The sequence below is a fragment of the Dermacentor silvarum genome, chromosome 8 (genome assembly GCF_013339745.2).
Source record: "Dermacentor silvarum isolate Dsil-2018 chromosome 8, BIME_Dsil_1.4, whole genome shotgun sequence".
NCBI lineage: Eukaryota > Metazoa > Arthropoda > Arachnida > Ixodida > Ixodidae > Dermacentor > Dermacentor silvarum.
Genome location: NC_051161.1, coordinates 34,189,607 through 34,212,588, shown reverse-complemented (window position 1 = coordinate 34,212,588; position 22,982 = coordinate 34,189,607). Strand labels below are relative to the sequence as shown.

General features: G+C 45.6%; 1 pseudogene; it reads left to right on the top strand.

The window, feature by feature from the left end:
- LOC119461003 (glutamate receptor ionotropic, kainate 2-like) overlaps positions 1 to 22,982 on the top strand; it is a 310,204-nt pseudogene that overhangs the window by 273,823 nt on the left and 13,399 nt on the right.

Sequence of the window (22,982 nt, the reverse complement as noted above, 5' to 3'; positions counted from 1 at the left end):
CCAGAGAACTGGACACTCGTGGCTTCCGAAAGACTGATGCGAGAGCTATGGAAGCTGAAGCCAAGCGTCTTGCCTAACCTCCGCAGCAGCGCTGCTCGCTGCTCCACCGTAGCTCTGCCTAGCTTCTTCCCACAGCCGCGCGGGGGCGAAGCTAGGCAATGACGTCACTCCAGAGTACATAGCTCCGCGTCGCCGAGGCGCGGAGACACACTTTGCCTTGTGACAAGGGTCGTCCAAACACATGGGTCGTCCGAGGAAGATCGTCACGCCCGAAAAAGAGGAGGAGCGGCGCGAATAGCGCCGCGCTTCCACTCGAGAGCGACTCCGAAGACTTCGCACCAATCCAGAGTTTCCCCAGCACCGCCACCTAAAGCCTAGAAAAGCCGAGCTAATAGAAACGCCAAGTTACAGCTAAGAGAGAACCAAGTTAAAACTAATGAAAAGGCCAAGTTAAAGCTGGCAGACAACCATGCAAGTTAAAGCTAAGAGAGAACCAAGTTTGGGCTAATGAAAAGACAAGTAAAGCTAGGGAAGGGCCACCAGCTTCGCTGCTCGCTTAGACTTCGCACCACTAGTGTGAAGCTGCCCCCATTTTTTTAAAGTTATCCGTATCAAGTAAACGTGAGGAAGCGCAAAGGCGTGTAGCACGTGAGTGAAGTGAGTTCCCATTATAACTGAAGCTCTTTCTCCTCGAGTGCAGTGCACAATCATGTGTGCGTTCACTTTTCTTCTGTTTATAATACACATCATCTTTCCCTACCGCAGCAGTAACCGTGAGAAATACCTTCTACTCTATGGTATGTATCCATATAAATACTCTATGTATACATATTATCCCGGTCTTGGGTGTTTTTAAATCCCAAAGCTTCCCGGATCGTAGTGCTCGAATCCACGCCTCCCCCCACGAAAGATGCGAAATGATCCATTGTGTTCTACAGATCTCAACTCGAGATTGGCTCGAGAGTCAGCACGTCTCCCTATTTATTGATTTTCTCTTTTATTTCAAGCATTTCGCCGTGTACTCTGTCCGTAGATCACTTAAACATTTGACAGGGTAAAAAAGGAAATGAAAAGAAACGGAATCCCACTCACAATCATAGGGACATGTACGCACTCAAGCACATCCTTCATGCAAAATGGAGCCTGTTTTCCTAATAGCTCGATCGATTACTTGCCGACGCTAATGCGTAAGCGCTAAAATAAGGTGCAATACCACGAATCATTTTTTGTCCATGGAAGCCTTATTCTTGGCTATCCCGCTTTTAGCGCACACTCTCCGCTTCTGATAAGCGCTGAAATTAGGCATTATCTAAGCCGTGTTTTAAAAGATTTCAAGAATATCAGGGGAGAGAAAGAAAATGTTAAAAATAATAAGAATAACTGCGCTTCCGTCTTTAACTACCTATCAAGTGCAGGTGACCTAGTTGCACCCGGCGTTCCACGGCTTCCATGGTAGCACTTGTCGACAGCGTGGAAAAAGGCGCGGGAGGGGAAGGGGGGCAGGAGAGTACGGCAAGAGGATCCGAGGTTTGAGCTGGCCCGGTCGGGTGGTTCCGTAGCGACATGCGGAGCCGTTCATGCGCGCTCGGGCGGCTCAAATTGCCCCCCGCTTTACGCACCAACGACGACGGGCTGGGCCCATGGCTCGTGCGCACCGGTGGGGGAGGGGGTAGGGGTTGTTCCGAGGGTAATTTTCGGTACCGAGCGACCCACGCGGCGCGTTAAAGGCAGCGGCGGCGCAGTCAACGCCTCGAGATAATTGCTGCGCGAGTTAGGTCTCCCTAAGAGACCAGAACAGTTCCGGAAAAAGGGGGGAGAGGGGGGGGGGGGGGGGGCGACGGACTGGAGGACGCACAGCCCGCTTTTGATTGAGGCCGCATAAGACACACTCGAAAGACGGGAAATTCGCTGGACGACGGGCACCCCGAATGTCGCGCACATTACGGAATGGTTTACCCGATATGGCGTTGAAGTTTCACCCGGAGCTTAATTTGCGCGCTGAAGCAAGACGTAGATGGAAATGGTGAGGGTAGCGCGTTTTGTCATCTCTTTTATACACGTCCCAGTGTTGATGCTGCTTTGTCAAGAGCCTGAGTATTCACCAACGAGCCCTGATTTATTTAACTGTTTGTGCTTCTGTGTTTAATGAGAGTTTCTTACTTTTTGTCTGAACCGGAGAATTTGCGTCGTACTTTGTATAAAAGCAAGCAAGTAATTCAGGTGAGCTCGAAATGTGTCATGAGTCGTGGCACATTTAGCAATTCATCGAAACTGGCAACTAACAGCCTTGCCATTACGGATAAACTGACACGTTGTCAGGAGAAAGTCATATGCCACGGGTGGCTTTTTCTCACAGAAGTATACAAAGCGCGTAGTCTGAACAAACTTCTTTGATGATTTTGTCAGGCCACTTCAGGTACAGGTTTTAGAGTTCGAGAAAATGCAAGACAGGTAATGCAAGATGGCTGCAGGTTGGCAAGCGAGACTACGTGCACCTTTTCCTGTGTTTGTTTTTCCACAAGGCAAGTATCAGCGCGCGCGCCGTGTTTCTGAATCCAAGCAAAGGTTTCTATAGAATCCAATGTTCAGTGACACCACATCCCGTGCCCATCTGTCACCCGATGGCACGCGGATAATTTGAAGAGCGTGCCTTACTTACGTTCCCACATCAGCAATCTAACACTAGGTATATTTTCAGGCTAAGATGATGTGTGGCCTCTTTGTTTATACCGGTCAGGGTCACATGGCACGTAGAAATTGCTCATTCGGTCGTGACTGCGAATAGGCGATCCTATACATGCCTCCACAATATTCGTCTGAACGTTGAACGTACTTTTGTAAAATTCAGCAGCTAGGATCGCCACAGTGCCCTGCATGTGCAACGAACGAGAGGGCGTAGTGCACTTAATATGTTACTGTAGCCTCTTCATGCAACGAAGGACCGTCCTATTTTCCACACAGGATGTGCCTCAAGGATCGTTCCTTGAGCTGCGTCATGTACTTTGACCATAGACTACAGTGCCGTCTGCGCGTCACGCACTACGAAGATGGTTTTAACATTGCCGCTAGGTACTGGTTTCAAAGAATACTTTTTTCTTTATATTGTATGTTGGGGGGGGGGGGGGGGGGGGCGTATTCAGTATCCTATCTGTCTGTCATATGTCTTGTGTGTATCATTTCATTTATCATAGCAGTAACCTGGACTAGCGTGCTAGGAGTTCCGCCAGGCAGACCTCTTCAGTTTGCATTAAAGTTTACATTTCTCTCAATTCGTTTTAGCTTGTCACTTCCACGTTTCAGCTTCCGTTAATTAGATGGCCATATTGTGAATGCACTTGCTAAAAGATGTGCAGTCATCACGTTGGCCTGACGTACCTAGCTAGCACACATGTACGCACACATTCAAGCACGTCCTTCATGCAAAATGGAGCCTGTTTTCCTAATAGCTCGATCGATTACTTGCCGAAGCTAACGCGTTAGCGCTAAAATAAGGTGCAATACCGTGAAGCATTTTTTTGTCCATGCTGCGCTGCGTGCTTGTTTTGCAATGTCTTTGTAAATTTCGGGTCATGAGTTATTTCTTTCTCTTTCTTTCCTCAAATAAAATTCATACTTTTTTTAGCGAACTTTCTGTAGGTCCCCTGCTGCTAATCGACAACGAAACCCACAGCTCTCTTCGTGCGTACTCTGAGTGCCATCCAGCTCAAGTACCCTTCGCGGAGTGACGACTCCCTCTTCACATTTTATAGGCCTCTACGCTGTGCTGCTAAAAGCGTTCAGTGCGGTAAAAGATGCGGAGTTGGTTCGCCAGGAGCTGAATAGAGAAAGTTGATTGGCCACTGAACATGTGGTGGACATTAAGAAATGCTGATGGTGCATTAACCAATGCTCAGTTACTTTTTTTTTTTTTTTTTTTTGCCTGGAGCGAGGTTCCCAAATTGTGACCATCTAATGCTTTCGCCACTGCTTTATAGGACTTCGTGAGCACCTCTTCTTGCGTGTGTTTGCTATCCATTCACAAAGCTTCATGTATAAAATAAATTTTCATTTCATTTATTTTAACCTTAAAGGCCCGGACGCATTACCTATGGCTTGGCTTCAATCCTTGCGAAACATAAAACCTATTTACCAATATTTTCTTTCGTCAGGGCTCACCAAGATTGAGCGATGCTCGCAAAGCCACAGCTGTCACCCTAGAGTAATTCACGGTTGTGCCGAAATCTCGTGGCAAACGGGGACGATAACGAGACGGGCGCAGAGACGCCCGGGAATCGCAAGCTGCACTTCTTGTAATTCAGGTTTCGTGCAAGTGGGCCCCAAACGCTTGATTTATAACGCGAACGCCGTCTTTGGGCTTCACTTCGCTGCACGGGACTGGCGGACATCGGGCGTGCTCTCCCATTTCTCCCGCGGCTCTTTCTCGTGTCTCTTCTTCCAACGCACCGGAATGACGACGACGATCTTCGCGGTCTGATCGTGTTGATTTCCGCCCGCTACATCGCCCACCCTGCCTCCGCCCTCGCCGACGCCTTTTGACACTCGCCACACGTCGTGGTTGAACAAGACTGATGGGACCCGTGCCGCGAAAGATCATTATGCGGCCCGTCTGCGCGAGGCTTCTTACCCGCGCCGCACCGTGGCGCCCTCCGTCTTCCTCTTGCGGGGAGCACTTTCTGTTTACTCCCTGAGATGGCCGAAACGACCGGGTTCTTCTGTTCAACCCGTCATCTCGGTCAAAAGGAATGTTGATGGCCCCCGCTAGACGGCGCTAGCTGCCGGTTGTGCAGAATTCTGTGCACGTTCACGAGAGCGCTTCCTTACTTGGCATCATGGAACATTTATGGGTTTCTCCTGATTGCTTGCTCTTGTAGCGGAGCGTACTTCTCTCTTTTCGGCACCCGCCGCTGTGTCTCTGTGGCGACAGCTTTTTTCTGCAGTGTATATACGAGGTCGTGGGTTTGATTCCCGACCCGCAGTGCCCGTACTCTGATTTGGGAATGAATGCAAAAATGCCCTAGGGCCTAAACTTGGTGACCCGGTAAAGAACTCTAGGTGGTTAAAATAATCCGCAGCGCCCCACTATGTACCGTGTCTCTCACGGTTGAGTTGCTGCTTTAAAGGAACGCGAAATGGGCCCTAACCTCCTGTCATCTCGTAGATGAGCGAGCGCTTTCTGTCTCACCTTCGCTTCCCTTTCCACGAGCGCTCTTTCCTCCTCACCGTAGACACGTAGGTAGTTACACGAGTACCGAACGTCACGTTGGCGCTCTTCTCTTGTTTTAAAACGCTATCAACTTTCGCTTATCAGGACTCCACGCTTGGGCCGCCACACGCGCAGTGCAGGGCATGATACACGATGTGAAATGAGTTGATTACGGACGACAGGCAAGCGCAACGACGACAAAGAGTGGGCGCGGCAAAGACAAGACAGATGTCCCTCTTAGATAGACCAATCGACGGCTCTTACCTTGGTGACGTCAGGTGCATGAGAATCATGACGTCAGGCGCCGCATGAGAATCATGCGGCGTCAGGACGTGTGAATAAAATATCCGAACGGGTCGAAGAGGAGTACGCAGTTGGTTTTAAAGCAAAGCCTTCTTTACGAACCCTCCCGGACTTTCCTGACCGTGGCTACTGGCTGCTGCTGCTGTCTAGCCCAGTAGCTCATACTTAAAAAAAATGAGTGATGTATCCGATGGTGGAATCGAACCTCGGTTCCCCAGCACAGAAGACCAATGGTCTAACCATCAGGTCACAATCGCTTTTTTTTTAATAATCAGGTCACAATCGCACATATACTTCTATCGGGCCAATACTAACTAGCTGTTTGAAAATGTTACGGGGAAAAGAAGTAAGAAATGTATTTACAGTGTATTTACAAGACTGGCAGCGGCTGACAAGATCATAGTAAGCACGCGAAGTCCCGAGCTTCGTCTTCTTCAAGTCCTCTGAAAACGTCTTCTTCATCACTCTGTCACATGACCCCCGGCGGCCGAAGCACCGACCCGGTGCTTCCTCACCATTGTCCGAATTTGACATTGAGAGTATGGATGCCGAGAGTGGAATTGTCACGTGTCATACTGCGTAGCACGGGAGCGCGAGATCACACGCTCGCACGCCGGTTTCTTTTATGCCAGAAACACAGGAATGAAATGCGCAAACTTATACCATTTGATGAACTACGTCACGAAATCTTCACTTCACATAAATTTTAAGATGTGCGTTTATTCTGCATATTTAATTTTTATTATCATAGGTGGTTATGGCCCTTTAATATCAATGAATCAGTCAATAAATCAATCAATGCATTTCTGTCACATGTATATATCAATATCATTCGCTTACACTAGCTCATATTCTCGAAAGCGCTGGCCATCGCGTCAAAGGCCATACGAGAATGGTGTCTGAGGTCCCACCTCAAATATCAAGGACGAAGTGTACATGTGTGTGCCACTGTGTATAAGGTTTGTGTCAGTGAATTGAAGTTCTTGTGCGGCTGGGGATACTGCTTCGAGATATGGCTGGAAAAGACCCAAATAGCGGTGCAGCGTTCCTTACCTGCTGCTTTCCAGAGTGGCAGAGTCATTTGTACGCTGAGAAAAATGACTTTAGGCGCCATGCTTTGGGCGCGTGATTGTGTACTGTCCTAGTTCAATTCAGAACAAAAGTAATATAGTTTTGCAACAGTGGTACACCATGAACATCTTTCAGAAAGGTTTGTGCGAGAAGTTTAAAAAACGATGCCGATGATATCCTACCATGCCACATAGTTGGCAACAAGATCACACATTAGGAAGCACTTTCTTTTTTCTTTTCTTTTTTCAATAATGCAACCCAGCTGCACACATCCCATTTTGAATAAACGTCTTTGTACGCTGGAGAAGACCGTGTGTTGAACTAGTAAATTCACAGATAACAATAGAGGACGCGTAACTGAGTAATGCAAGGGACTAATGGTGATGCTTCATGCAGAGTGCGAGAATATCTTCAATATTTAACTATAAGCAATAGCATGCTGTACTCAACTCTAGTTTTATGCGAGGCGTGGTCTGCGCCACGAAAAAGTAGTCGGTGGCGATATTTGCTCACTGTATGCTTACAACAGGCAAGTGCAGCACCAAAACCAACTAGTTAGTGTTAGTTACAACGGTATTGTGTCATTAAAGCATGAAGCACTTTTAGTTTCTCTTATATCTGTCGAAGTAAATTATTCTTGTGACTTCCACTTGTATTACTTATGGCAACATTCATAGCGTCCTGGAATGCCTGTACATTTTTCTGTTAGCCTTCTTTGTATGAAAGTGCATGCTATGCTATGACACATCTTTTCGTTCCTAGTATTCTTTTTCGCCAACTGACCGCCTAAGGAAATAAATCTGTTCGCTGTCACAATCAGCCGATGCCTGTTTTTTACAAAACATAGCACACAAAGTATTCTGTGAGCACATGATGGGATATTTTTTCTCTTATTTTTCTTTTTGCCCGGCGTTAGCATGAAGTATCAGACTTAGTGGCAGGTGAATCGTGAACTTGCGTGTACGCCACCTCAATTCTATCATCAGAGAGATCAGTTTAGGACTGCGCGCTTACGATCTCTAATTGTTTAAATCGCCCGGTTTCCGGAACCTTCGGCCGGTTGTAGTACTTCTTACCTGAAAAAGTTATCGACCTTGGGCTCCGCGAAAATACTCAAATACGGGGCGTCTAAATTTCTAAAACAACGCGCTAAACTCAAACACTGCTCCAGACCGCAACTCTAAATTGTAGGCTATGTGTCCGGACTGTACGGCCCCTGGGATTCTTCGAAGATCTCAAGTATAATCTTTAGTATTCTCTAGGGAAATCTTGGCGCCCACGTTATAGATTATTCGTGGTTCTCAAGGTCTCTTTTACATTTTTCGAGGAACTCTTCATACCGCGACGCTATATGCATACCCCCTCAGCCATTACAATCTCTACAGGACAAATGCAATTTCATTTTAAGAGGACGCTTTTCACTGTTAAATAAAATTGCAGTAAAACTGAAAGGGAACCGTATTGAAAAAGCTGTGGGTGAGAAAGCGTGCTACCTAAGAACATGCTCCAACATTGGCAACGACAAATACATTATTATTGTACGTGGCCCGACAAATGACTAACCGTTCTAAATAAACCGAAGGCAAAAGAGGGAGGGGGGGGGGGGCGCGTGAATTGCAGTACTCCTCATATCCCGTCACCATATATCTCCCTCAGGCAGCTGCGGGAAAGGACCCGAGCGACGGGAGAGCAGTGTGGCAGTCGCCTTCCACGTGGGCGCTCACGCTCACGTCACGCTCACGCTCACGTCAACGCTCACGTCACGAATAGCTACATATACTACCGCTACGTATGTGCCGGTTAATGGCCCTTCGCTCCCCTTTCCCTTCCACAAATGCAGCGTATCCAACCGGGATCAGACCTGGTCTACCTCCCTGCCTTTCATTTATCATTTTCTCTCTCTGGTTAATGACCCTATTCTCTGCGAAAATTCCTCAATGAAACAACAACGCCTACGTAAATGCACTGCAACAAATGCCTATACGTCCTCAAGAGCATCATTCCTTCAATAAAGCGAATAGATGTTTTGGCTATTCGCTTGCATCGACTATCCTCGTCGGTGGTTTCTCCACAATTTTCATTCGATTGAAATCAAGCGCGCTCATTGTTCCCGGAAAAGCAATGAGCCCGTCCTCTGCTTTAGAGACACCGCATCTCCTGCTGACGCCCCTTCAGCGGGACGACCCTGTCGGTCTTCTTAGACGCACCGCGGTGTCTTCGCTCGCGCGTACCACGAAAGCAATCTGGCCGTTGCGGCTATTGATCTCCGATGTCGTCGTCTTCGCCGTGGTGAGTGGGAGGCCTTCCCACGCTAATGAACGCCGCGCGCTTGCCAAAGGCTGAACGGACCGGGGCCAGGGGGGGTGTATACGCGGACGGCCCAAATGATCGGCCGACGCGGTCACGCCCCGCCTCGTCCTCTGGCCGGGCAGCCGCGCGGTTTCTTCGCCTTCAAAGCGAGGAAGGGCCCCGATGAAGGATTTAATGAATCCCCTAATGACTGCCTCCCAAGTGGCTCGTTGCTGATGCGCGGAGGAGAGAGAGTGCGTGCTCCGTACGTCCACGGCTCGCGCCACCCGGCCTTGCTCGACCTTTCTCGCGCGACTTGGAACTAATTTTCGCTCTTTGTCGGCGGCCACGTATCCCCCCCCCCCCCCCCTTTTTCTTTCTTTTTCTTGCTCGTGCACGAGTCGTTTCTTTCTTTCAGAACGTCGCGTTTCCTTTTTTTTCCCCTTTTTTCTTTTGTTTATTGCCCCATCCTCTGATTCTGCGGCCATATTTGGGTCACTCAGGACTGGGGCAAGACTCGGAAATGAACAGCTCGTGCTTACTGACTACAGTCTGTGCCTGTAGTGGTGTTAGTGTGTGGTCACAATCAAATGCAACAATGCAGTGAAATTAGAGATTTCAATCCTACGAACTCTCTCTCTAGACGACATTAAACAGACTGGACTCCTGACCAATTTCTTAGTATGAAACAATAGAATCTATCTATCTATCTATCTATCTATCTATCTATCTATCTATCTATCTATCTATCTATCTATCTATCTATCTATCTATCTATCTATCTATCTATCTATCTATCTATCTATCTATCTATCTATCTATCTATCTATCTATCTATCTATCTATCTATCTATCTATCTATCTATCTATCTATCTATCTATCTACGCGTTAAGTAATCCCAGGTTAGTTGAATTTATTCCGCAGCCCCCACTACGGCCTGCCTCATAATCAGATGCTGTTTTGGCAAGTAAAACACAAGAAAAATAAAAAATATATCTATCTATTTGGAATCATGGCCACGTCTGTCACTGTCCCAAAAAGCTTCTTGCGCGCCATTGCAGTTTTTGCAAATGCACCAGCCTTAGTAGCCTTTATAGCCCTCCTCTGTGTCCTCGTTTATGCGTGCAATGCTCTCTCTCTCTCTCTCTTCTTATTTTTATTTCGCCTTTTCTCTTGCTACCAATTCCGGGTAGCAAACACGAACCTCGTCTGGTTGATCTTCTGCCTTTGCTATTCTTGCTTTCCCTTTCTGAATTTGAGGACGAGCAGGGCGAAATCAAGGCAAATAGGCGAGAAACTGCAGAAAGGTTAATCATAACCGTCATGCGTTTGGCCTGTGGCGAGCAAGGGGCGGTAATGCCGCCGCCATTATCAGACAGCGGTGGTAACGAGCCTGAAGTACAGTAACGAGTGCCAAATTGTGCTTTTAGGTTATCTCGGAAGTAGACCGGCGTAACTCATTTGAGAGCATATGCGGAAGTGGTCAACTCTCCTTTAACATCACAAGTCACAGATGATCTTGGTCGAAACCTGTATTCTTAATATTTTTTGTTGCATATAGAATGTGTCAATTTTGCTAAACCATGAACGTTCACCGGTTAGGACCCCTAAAAGATTGATGAAAAGGTTCAGAGAGCTAGAGTTTATAATGGTGAGAAAAATATTAGTCTAGCTGTACGAAGTGTCTTTCTATTCCTCCCTAAAAAATTGAGGACATTAGCTAAGTTTGCTGGTAATGGAAACGCGTAGCGTCTCTTTGACCCTAAAGTGGCGAAGCTCTACCGCAACAGTAGTGAAATTATACTTTATAAAATAGAGTACAAGTTTGCCTTGTAATGAAACAGGGTTCTGCTGGCTAGTTGATGTCCACAGATAAAAGAGGAATGTATATCGGCAAATCATGATGAATAACACATACTGTTTATCTAGTATGTTGTTCCTGCGGTGTTCCAAGGGACGTGTGATTAGCTATATTCTGTTTTATCGACCAATGGTTAATAGACCCAGCCTTGTGACGATGTTAGTCGATACACTCGAGACCCATAGTTGCCGGTGTTGAGAACGGCTGCTTTGCCCAGTGAACTGCAGAGTCATTTCCTTACCACCTGAATTACCTTTTCGTAATTTTCTTTGCTCCTCGAAATCTCAACTTTAAAATATTCAATATTACTTCGTCTATTCTATCGCAAGTGCGCTGCCTAGTTGAAACGGTGTTGGTTCATCTATCTTACTGTTATTCTTTTTTGGTGGCATCGGGAATTATGCCGTGGAAGTCGTCTTACACTACGTTCTCGCCTGACTCTCATCATTATTTTCATTTTTTTTTTCATTCACATTTCAGGTGGGGCACTGGACACCTAGAGAAAACGTGACGGTAGAAGACAACGTGACATCTGACTACGATTCCCTTCTTATCAAAGACAAGACTTTGATTGTGACCACAGTTCTCGTAAGTATGAAACGTCGGAAGAAAAAAAAAACCTTCACGGAACAGGGTGGTTGCTCATTTTATGTCCGACCATGTGAATGAAATGTTGCATGTGACAATTACTTTCATCATACACGCAGAACCTCTACTTCTTCTTCTTTCTGGGGTTTAACGTGCCAAAACCAGTTCTGATTATAAGGCACACTGTAGTGGAGGGCTCCAGTATAATTTTGACCACCGGGGGTTCTTTAACGTGCACTACCACGCAAGCACACGGGCGTCCTTGCATTTCGCCTCCATCAAAATGCGGCCACAGCGACCAGGATTCGATCCCGCTACCTCGTGCTCCAGCAGCGCAACGCCTAAAAGTTCTGCGACCCCGGCAGGTCGCAGAACTTTTAGCGTGCCTAATCTAAGATATGACTACAAGCGAGACTAAGCTAATTAGACTATAGGCTAATGCACGTACGCTTTAATATGGAAAATACACAGCGGTGCTCAATCTGCTCTGATAACATGAAATACGAGATTGTTTTAAAACTATACCTGTTTTTGTCTTATATGCTATCACTATTTGTCACTGTGTTCTAATATCTAATTTTGCTATGAGATAACGCAAATATCTACTAGCTCATGCATTACATTTTACTGATGGCTGCAGTGGCTATGGTGTTTTGTTTCTGAACACGCAGTCATGAGTTAAACCAAATGTCGGCGCTAAAGAAGACAATGTCGACGTACACGGTGGTTCAAACGATAAAATGTTGATTATATTTCTCTATTCTGTCACTTCTTCACGTTCATTATTCACTCATTTCTTATTTTATCGTATTTCACGCACAATTACGTCGACCTTGTCTTCTTTAGCGTCGACACTTTTTTTGACTACTATTTTCTGGAAGTGGTTACAAGATAGCCAGATCCCAAATACGCCAAACCCGTGTGAAGTCAGCAAAGAAAGCCTTGCCTTCAAAATGTGCACGTTAGAGATCTCCAGGTGGTCAAAATCAAACAGGAGGTCTCCGCTAGGACGTCTCTAACAGCGCCAGTGCACCTTCGAGAAGTTAAACATCCTGAATTAGTGATTATGTGCACGCTGTATTCAAACTTGAAAAAGTCTCTAGTGGCATTGTTTAACATTCTGACTGCGCAAAAACACAGCTCTGTAATACTACGGATAATAATATTCTTTTTTGTTTTTAAATTGGAATGAACAAATGGAAGAGCTACGCAAACACCGGCTTCTATGATCGAGTCACTTTCGAAGTATGATTTTAGTGAAAATTAAGAAGTGCGGGTTTTTAACTTCTGTGAATGTCCCGAGTCAATAACCGCGACTACATGGTCACTTCGTTTTCTGACTAATCGGGCAGTTTGGAGTCTCAATTAAGGAACTCTTACCAAAGTTTCGAAGCAGAAAACTTATCTGACAGTTCGTATGAGTCTTTCACACCTTTAGTTTATTCAGTATCAACAGTGTGTAAACGAGTGCGACAGAAGGTTCAGACATCTCCAAATTTATAGTTTCACTGACGATTAGCAATTCTAAATGCGTAAGCATTTCTATGCCTACCCAACGAGAAACCTGTGCGTTCGTAAGCAATGGCTCATATCCGCGTAAGCAAGCAAAAAATACAATGGCTCATTCCCCCGTAAGGCTGAGGCTACAAGCGCTCAGCAAAATGAAGCTCACAGTGCATACATTCATTGAAATCACCCATACAACACACAGAATAGGATACGTTTCAAAAAAGAACAAGCTCAAAACAAGCATCCCAACCATCATTAAGCATACCCCCCTCAACAGTTGTAGTGGTGGATTTGCAACAGCTTCGCTGGACATCCGCTTTCGCTGGTTGATAACGACCGATAAGGATGATAACAACTGATAAGAGTTGATAAGGGTATGGTGTAGTGCGATAAGGTTGATAACGACCGATAAAGCTAGATAAGTGTTTATGCTGGTCGGATCAAGTTCGATAAGATTGATAATGACTCCATGCTACGTGGAGATGAGCAAGTGGCACAATGTTTACGCTTATTTGGACAACTATAGCGTAGTTCCTGCGTAAACTTTTTACTGATATCTTCCCACTAACTTTATTATATTTCTTAAGTTTGATTGTATTTAATTACGTAAAATTAAACCTTCTGGCGTGAGTTTACAAGCAATAATACTTAAAGAGACACCAAAGAAACATTTTAAACCAACTTAAACCCATAGATTATTGGTCTAGAACTGTGAAGTCATTTCCTGTGTGCAAATTTATGAGTGTTTCGTAGAAACCGAACATCTCGCTGCTGAACATGAATTTGAATCAAAATGAGCCAATTGACGTAAGCACCACGTGAACTCCCTCTCTGCCACCCTCTGTGAATCAGCCAGTGCTGACGTCACGTGAGAAGTACCACAGTCCAAAATAGGTGGCACCACTGTGACTTTCCATTTTTATTTTCTCCCACAAGTTCTGTTTTAGCTACGAATGGCGATTTCATTATTACAGAAGCCTAACATTTCAATCTAGCTCGACCTTATATTTGCCTTAAGGTACCCTTAAGTTGTCTTAACGGAGTCACGTCGTGCTCTCTATTTTTCTCTGTTTTCTTGCCACTTTCTGTCACGTTACTAGTATCTTAGCTGTAGAAACATTTCACATGAGTGACATGCACACGCACTAAACCCTTTTATTGTTGGCATTATCGCATTTGAAAGAATATTGCTGAATGTTCAAGGCTGGTTCACACACGCAAAAAAAGCGATTCCCAGTTTCTTGTCGCACCGCAAGTGTAAACACACAAGAACTCACTCGATTTGGGCCGCATGTAGGCTTACAGGCTCGGAAAAAAATATAAAGACATAAACGTGAGAAACCAAAGCCGCAAGTGGTTTTGTCGTCGCTTCCCCAACAATGTCCTCGAAAACAGCCTTCCAACCAGCGTTAAGGGAACTAAAGCAGGCGCGCCTGTGTTGTAGCAGCGGATGTGAAGTCGTGTTATCATTGCTCTGGCTTTGGTGTCTTTTGTGCATTCTTGTAATGGAAAGCGGGGGGGGGGGGGGGGGGGGGGGCTGGTGGGGCTTTTATTGATGCAAACCTATAACTATCCTCCCACTGACTCGCATTTTGTAGGGGTACAGCCAGCTCATTTAAGTATAGAACATTACTTGTGTTCACCTGCTCACCATTTGCACTTCTTTCAGAGTAGTGCTTAAAATAGCCCAGACGGATGCACATGCCTCCAATATCACCAATGGCATGCACAATTAAAACTGTGTCTTTGTATCCCCGCTCCCCTTTTTATTCGCGTGTGTATGTATGTCTTCGGTATGTTAAAGCACAACGCTGTGCAATGTAGGCCTAGCTTTATTGTATAAAAAATACACCCTTCATACACCGCGCAGGTTATCGTGCTATGGGCTCAATTGTTCGCCTCTTGCTGTTTAATCGCAGACTGATCCGTACATGATGCTCAAGGAGTCGGCGGCAGACCTGCAAGGCAACGATCGCTTCGAAGGCTACTGTGTAGACCTCCTGAAGGAGCTGTCTAAGCAGTTGAACTTCAAGTACGAGATCCGGCTGGTCAAGGACAGGGCTTACGGCATTCAGAACGCCAGTGGAGACTGGAACGGAATGATTGGAGAAATTGTCAACGGCGTAAGTGAGATGGATTCTTCGCAGCCAACACTATGTGCTCCTGACGTACTTAACACACACAAAAAAAAAAGAAAAACACACACTTTGCAAGTTCGAAAAATTTGAAGTACGGCTCGAGCTTTGCCTTTACGAGTGGAATGCGATAGCGCTATTGTATGCCGTTGACGCCGACACCGACCACGTACTTTTCTGCGACATGGGACCCGATCAAAATTTAGAAGGCTCGGTTTTCAACATTCCCCTCAATGTTGCTTAGAACCAAAGTACATCGAAACACCATCAGAATTGGAGGTACGCTTAAGCTTCGCCTTTAAGAGTGGAACGCGATAGCATTCAAAGATCCCTGGCTGCTTATCAGGCTTTTTTTCTCGTATATTCAAATTATAATCCGACACTACCACGTCTGTAGTTTGTGGTTAAGTCGTACTTTACGATTTTTCTGACGGATTTTACATTGAGAAATTCAATTTTTGTTCACTAACGCCTTGTGCCGCGCGGAGGGCATGTGTGGTCGGGGTGGCTCGAGATGATGCGGTTCGGCATGATTATTTCCGCCAGATGCCAATGCCTACGCCGATGCTGGATTTCCTTCGACACGCGGCCCTTAACGCTGTCGCGTTAAAATAAGGAAGGTTTTGCTGGCAGTAATGCATTGATACTGCAGTAAAAAGGCTAATACGAAATCTCGCGCGAGCCTATCGCCGTGTCCGTATTTTATATAGGCAATAAGCGGCGATTCGACACATTAGTCTAGCCACTTTTCATTCACTCGCGCGTGTGTTAAGTAATTTAACGTACCGTGCCACCTTCGCAAAAGTGCATACCACTGCTGCCGTGACACGTCGGCGTGTGGACTTACTTCGGCACTTCGGTTGCCGGCCGCTAAAATTTTGAGAGATTCGAGAACATCTATGCACTATAAGCTTCCAACACCAGCTGGGCTGAAAAGCGTTGAGATTGTGATTCCACTGCAAAGGCGGCCTCAGGCTAGCTCCGATCATAGTCGCAGTAGGTCGCACTTCTTTAGCATTGCCAATTCGAACGTACTCTCTTGCTTCCTTTAGTTTCGTACTTAATTTTGCTTCAAATAGCGCAGCAGGTCAATGTTTCTTGTACTTTGTCGGGATATGGGGGGATTGCCCACGGCACCCTGCCTCGACACACCTAGCCCCGCGGTTGGTGCATGCCTGCGCATCAACCGCGGTCCGGTACAAGCTCGAGGAAACAATAGACGGACAACCACGTGTACACTCGGACAACATTTATTACGACTGCAACTAACACTTCGAGCAGGCCAGCTAGCTATAGTTGACATCGCTGAGGGTTCCCTCGAAGAGAATAATACACTAGGTAAAGACGTGCGGGAATACGGAAGCGGCGGCAGAGACTCGGGCGATGTCAGCGGGATCTCACGTGACCCACCCGTGGCGCTGATAGCGCTTGCGATTCCCGTGCGCCACCCGAGGAAGGAAAGTTTCCACTCTCGATCCCAACTCTCCCTGGCGCGCATGCGTCTGCCGCGACGTTCGCTGCGCGTGCGGCGGTCATGGGACCCGAGGGTTCCCACAACTTAAGACTATTGTTCTGGGGTTTTGCCTTAAGTATATTTTTTATTGCCCTGCAAAACTTTACAGAGCGTGCGCACACACAAAACTGAAGTTCATGGTGTAATGGCATCACTCGTCCGTCTGACCCGGTTGTTAAATTTCTTTTTTGTTCAAAAATAACGACCAATCAAAAGAGTCGCTCTACTTTCCACAGCGTAACCTGCAATGCATAAACATTGCTTTTGCATGCTTCATTAATCTTCTTTTTCCTTTACTCGCCTGATGAATACAGGGCACCTAAATTTGTTTGAACGCACGCACACACGCAGAAAGCCGATTTGGCCATCGCCGACCTGACTATCACATCGAAGCGAGAGGTGGCAGTGGACTTCACGATGCCGTTCATGAACACGGGCATCAGCATTCTCTTCAAGAAGCCCACGCAAAAGGTGACCACGCTGTTCAGCTTCCTGTCGCCCTTCAGCATGGAAGTGTGGGCGTACGTGGTGGGCGCCTACATCGGCGTCTCGGTGGTGCTCTTCCTGGTGGGCCGCCTGAGCCCCTACGAGTGGGACAACCCGCACCCGTGCCGCCAGAACGACCAGGTCCTCGAGAACAGCTTCAGCCTGCTCAACTCGCTGTGGTTCACCATCGGCTCGCTCATGCAGCAAGGCTCGGACCTGGCGCCAAAGTGAGCTTTATCCAAGAGATGGTTCGCTTTTGCCGTTACGTTGCCCGCCATCTTGTGGTACAGAACATTGAAAAGCTGCGTAAACCAATCAGTGATATCACGATAGCTCGACAGACGCGTTTTGCGCCACATGACGAATCGATATAACGCTGATAATCTGGTGAAAAACGCTCACAATCGAAAAGCAACACTATGTACGCGTAATAATGCGGGGTACTGAACTTATCGTGACTGCCATGTTCGGCTACAAGCATGATAAGAAGTGGCGCCCGAGACGCCACGTGGATATTTACGGAACTGCAAAGTGTGTGACATTGAGCTATTTGGTTCTGAACAGCACAAAATACAGAGACGCAGACAAGAAAGATACCGCACCGGTGCTGTATAGCAACTGGATTTGGTGTATTGCGTCGCGCAATGACTAAGTTCCATAACCGCACAGGGTTTACCAAATGACATCTGGTTATCAAAACAATAAAAAAAGCAAGAAGGATTGTTAATATGCTTACCTTCTCTAATGTTCTGCTTCCCTTTCGTTCTTTCCTTCTTTCCTTTATTTCTCTATCCTTCTTCCTTTCGTAGTTTTTTGTTTTGATAATGTGGCGTCTCGTGGCAAAGCGCGCCTTGCTACGGAACATACTTACGTCATGACGCTGTAACCAAAACATAATTTCTTAGACAGCGCTCATGTGGCGTCTTTCTTGTCACCATCCTTGTTTCCATTTTCCTTTTTTGTTCTGTTTTCATGCCACCTAAGATAATGAACAGACGGAAAACTACCATTTGACGAAGAGGTCAATCTGGCACCTCTATGCGGTTATAAGCCTTTGTAAGAAATTGAGCTTCGCAGTTCAGGTGAAATTCGTGAAAAGTTTGAAACACAATGCGCGCAATAATCCTTTGACAACATAGGAGTATATTTGCTCTTCATTCGTTTAGCCTATGGTGATGTGATGTCGGTCTGACTTGGTAGCGAAAAATCAAGTCATGGTTACTTCACTCCGCAACTAGGATAGACACGAGAAGAGCATAAGCAAGCATGTATGCGTAACGTATGCAAATCGTGCTTGGATTCTACAAAATGTCTTGCGAGTGTCTGTCTACTTCTTGCATACTTCTCACTTTCCTCTCCCCTCATGTCTAATTGAGCGGCACTTTACCATGGCACCATTCTACGATTACTCACTTGCCAACAGTTGTCAATAAAAACAAGACGAATAGTATGGTTCCCTGATTATTAAAACATTTTTTACTCTTTATTTTCACTTAACCTGTGAATCTGTAGCTCAACGAAAATTTTAATATGGGCTGGAAATGTGGCTCATCTACTCTGAAAAGTACGTACTCATTACCGTGTTAGCACATAGCTAGGAATTCTTGCTGAGATGTTCGGAAATATAAAGAACCTGTGCCCGTTATGTAGGCAAGTAACGTGCGCATCCCTGTTTTTCTCTTGTCATTTAGCTCATCTAAATATGCGCTGATAGTGAGCTGTAAAAACGAATTGCTGACAGTCAACGTAGCTAGTAACTCCATAATCAGGAACATCACGAGACTTTTGCTTGCAAATGTAAATGGCAAATTTTCCGCTACTAATTGCATTCTTGTGACATATACCTGCTTGCTGAGTAACAAAGCTAAAGCTTATTTCGCTTAGCAGTTGCCTTAACAACTGCAAAACTATTTGAGGCCTAAGCTTGAAGGCATTGCTTGACAGAGCCCATCGTCCCGTTGCGTTTGAGGCAGCGTGAATGGCGCCATTTTCAGCGTAACGTAACCACAAACAAGCTGTGGATGAAGAGTAAAAACACTGGCCGCGGCGCTTGTAAAAGCCGACGCTTGTAATAGCCCACGCTTGCAAAAGCTGACGCTTGTAAAAGCCGACGCTTCTGACTCTTTCAAACATGGCTTTGTGCAATAAGGGTGCTCCCGCGTGTTAGAAACAAGATTTTTGCTCTAGCCTCATGAAACGTACTGCTGTAATATTTTTGTGGTAATAACTTTGTTAGACTTCCGGGCGCTTCACAATCTGCTCTCTACTTTCTCTATACTTTCTGAGCCCGGATTAACTCAGTGAGAAAGTGGTACAAAAAGGTCTCCTAGTTCAGAAATATCCCTAAAGTCAATTTCCTGCCTTCATTTTTCTATTTGCCTGGCCATTCATTACGCGCTTCTGTGTGGCATTTTAGAGCGTAGCTCTTAGGCGTCCGTGCGTTGAGCGTCGGCTTTCGGAGCATCGGCGCTCGCTGTCTGGCGCGGCAAGCGTCGGTTTTCCCGGCGTAACCGAGCGAACACGGCGTGCAGCGGTGGATGAAAAATGCGGCGAGAGGGATGAGGCGCTAGGGATGAGGCGCGAGGAGCAAAGCAGAGAGGAGGGTGCAGCGGAACCATGAGGCGCAAAGCGGAGGAGGAGGGTACGGTGAAAGCGTGAGAAGAAACTCGTAGTGCGGCAACGATGGCTACGAGATGGCGCCAGAGTAGCGGGTGTCGTCTGGGAATCTTGGAGGTCTGTCGGCGGCTGCTTCTGTGAATCGCGCCCGCGCGCTGGCCCCATGCGCTGGCTCTCGCGATCTCCAGATTAGCGAGGCAGTCGCGCCACATTTCGCTCCGTTCGCAACGTGCCGCACGATACCGATTGTCCACACCAGGCCATATATCGCGAAATTAAAACACGTATAGAGCTGCGCTCAAATTTCGCATTAGGGCGGCGTATCGTAATCGTCGGTGAATTAAATTTTTTCGCCGTGACGACATAGTGAGGCGAAGACGAAGAAGCACAGTAAACAAAACTTAACAGACGAAATCGTGATGGTAGTGGTGAAGGTACATGTTTTCCCCTCAATGTTCTTTTTTTAAAAAATGTCTTTTCAGGTCTTGCACCCGTCATTTACTTTTTACTACTTTTTATGAGGCTAAAAAAAGTTAATATGTGAAAAAGCCGGCATATCTCACGCCCTGTGGGAATCGATGTTATGCGAAGCAGTGCGCGGGGAGCCGACAAAGTTAACGAAACGACCATGAGAGCACCAAGACCTAGGCGGCTCTTTCATGACCTATATGACATGCATGTCATGAAATCCATGTCATGAGTCCTCAGGAGTCCCTAAGAGACCTTACGGCGAAAGCCTATGTGATGGTCATGACTATGACTTCGACCATCAACATTTGGCCTTTTCCTTCACTAGTGCTTACGTCCGAACCAACTACAGTGGTTTTTTGAGTATTACTCTTCGTTCGCTATGTCATTGTCATTTTTGCTGGGTCATGCCCATCATTATGACTTTTACCATTGCCCTTTAGTGTTTTATTCACTTAGTGCCCATGTCCGAACCCATTCCAGTGGTTTTTAGTGTTAATCTTTTTTTTTACTGAGTCATTGTCATTTTTGCTCATTGATGGTCATGACTATTACTTCTACCACCATCCTTTTGTGTTTTCTTCCCTTAGTACCCACGTCCGAACCCATTTCAGTGGTTTTTGAGTGTTAATCTTTTTCCGCCGAGTAACTGTCATTTTTGATCAGTCATGGTCATGACTATGACTGCTTCCATCATCCTTTAGTGTTTCCGTCACTTAGCACTCACGTCAAAACCCATTTCAGCAGCTTTTGAATGTGAATATTTTTTCGCTGAGTCATTGACGTTTTTGCTGAATCATGCTGATGATGATTACTTCTACACTTAATACCCATGTCCGAACCCATTTCAGCGGTTTTTGAGTGTTAATCTTTTTTGTGTGTTAATCTAAGTTTGAGTGTTAATCTAAGTTGAATATTTTTTCGCTGAGTCATTGTCATTTATGCTGAGTCATGCTCATGACTGTGATTTCTACCATTATCATTTAGTGTTTCCTTCACTTAGTACCCCCGTCCGAACCCATTTCAGTGTTTTTTGAGTGCTATACTTTTTTCGCTGAGTCATTGTCATTTTGCTGATTCATGCTCATGACTATGACTTCTAAGAGCCTCCGGTAGTGTTTCCTTTACTTAGTACCCACGTCCGAGCCCATTTCAGTGGCTTTTGAGTGTTAATATTTATTCGCTGAGTCATTGTCATTTTTGCGGAGTCATGCTCATGACTATGATTTCTACCATCGTCCTTTAGTGTTCCCTTCACTTAGTGCCCACGTCCGAGCCCATTCCAGTGGTTTTTAGTGTTAATCTTTTTTCGCTGAGTCATTCTCATTTTTGCTGAGTCATGCTCATGAATATGACTTCTACTAGTATCCTTTAGTGTTTGCTTCCCTTAGTGCCCCCGTCCGAACCCATTTCAGTGTTTTTTGAGTGCTATACTTTTTTCGCTCAGTCATTTCATTTTGCTGAGTCATGCTCATGACTATGACTTCTAACAGCCTCCTGTAGTGTTTCCTTCACTTAGTGCCCACGTCCGAACCCATTTCAGTGGCTTTTGAGTATTAGTATTTATTCGCTGAGTCGTTGTCATGACTTACATGACATGCATGTCATGACATTTATGTCATGACCTATCACTTATGTTCGTCATACACTCCTGTCATACTATGACAATTTTGGTACCTACCAAATTAACGAAACGACCATGAGAGCACCAAAACGTAGGCGGCTGTTTCATGACCTACATGACACGCATGTCATGACATTCATGTCATGACATATCATTTACGTTCGCCATATACTCTTGTCACAGTATACCAATTTTGGTACATACCAAGGTAACGAAACGACCATGAGACCACAAAGACGTAGGTGGCTAGATAGATAGATAGATAGATAGATAGATAGATAGATAGATAGATAGATAGATAGATAGATAGATAGATAGATAGATAGATAGATAGATAGATAGATAGATAGATAGATAGATAGATAGATAGATAGATAGATAGATAGATAGATAGATAGATAGATACTGTCAAAGTAGCAAATGATCGCCGAGAAATGCTTCGCATTTAAAACAACTTTCGTGCTTTTGTATTGTTAGGTCGCCTGCTTTACGATACTTTGTTGTCTTACAGGCAAAGCACGCTTTACAGAAGCAAAAAGAAACTTTGCCAAAAGCGCGACCTTGCGGCAAAATTTGAGCAAGAGCAAAGTAACCGTAAACGCTCAATATCATTCAGAGTTTCGAATTAAAACACCTGCCACTACACTTCGATGGACTGCACTTCGATAGACTCCACTTTAGTAGAGTGCAAGACAATGACATGAGAGAGGGTACAAACAATATACATTTTCATGGAGTCACAATGTATCAACTAAAAATGCTACAACAGGACATGAATAATAATTTTCTTTTAATATTGACAATTTCTCTAATTCTCTAATAACGCGCGTAATTTCTCTAATAACGTGAAGTTTATTCACACAAAATTATATCTTCCGCATGTCATAGGCATTGTTTTACCTTTTAATGTTGGTTTTTATTCTGTTCTACAGAGCCATGTCAACGAGAACAGTGGCTGGCATCTGGTACTTCTTCACGCTGATCATGATATCGTCCTACACGGCCAACCTGGCCGCCTTCCTCACCGTCGAGAAGACTGTTTATCCTATTGAAAATGCCGAGGACTTGGCAAAACAGTCGAAGATAAAATATGGCTGCCTCCGCTCAGGCAGCACACGGACCTTCTTCAACGTAAGTGTTCAACAATAGTAGTTGTACCTTCAAAGATGTCTCCCATACCCACAGTTCCGCCTTACTGTCTGTGCTACTTCGTTGTGATTATCTTGGTTTTATGACAACATGCTGGTACTCCCCCAATGCATTTCCACTGTTTGTAGTACGATATTCCACTGTTTGTAGTACGACTACATACCGC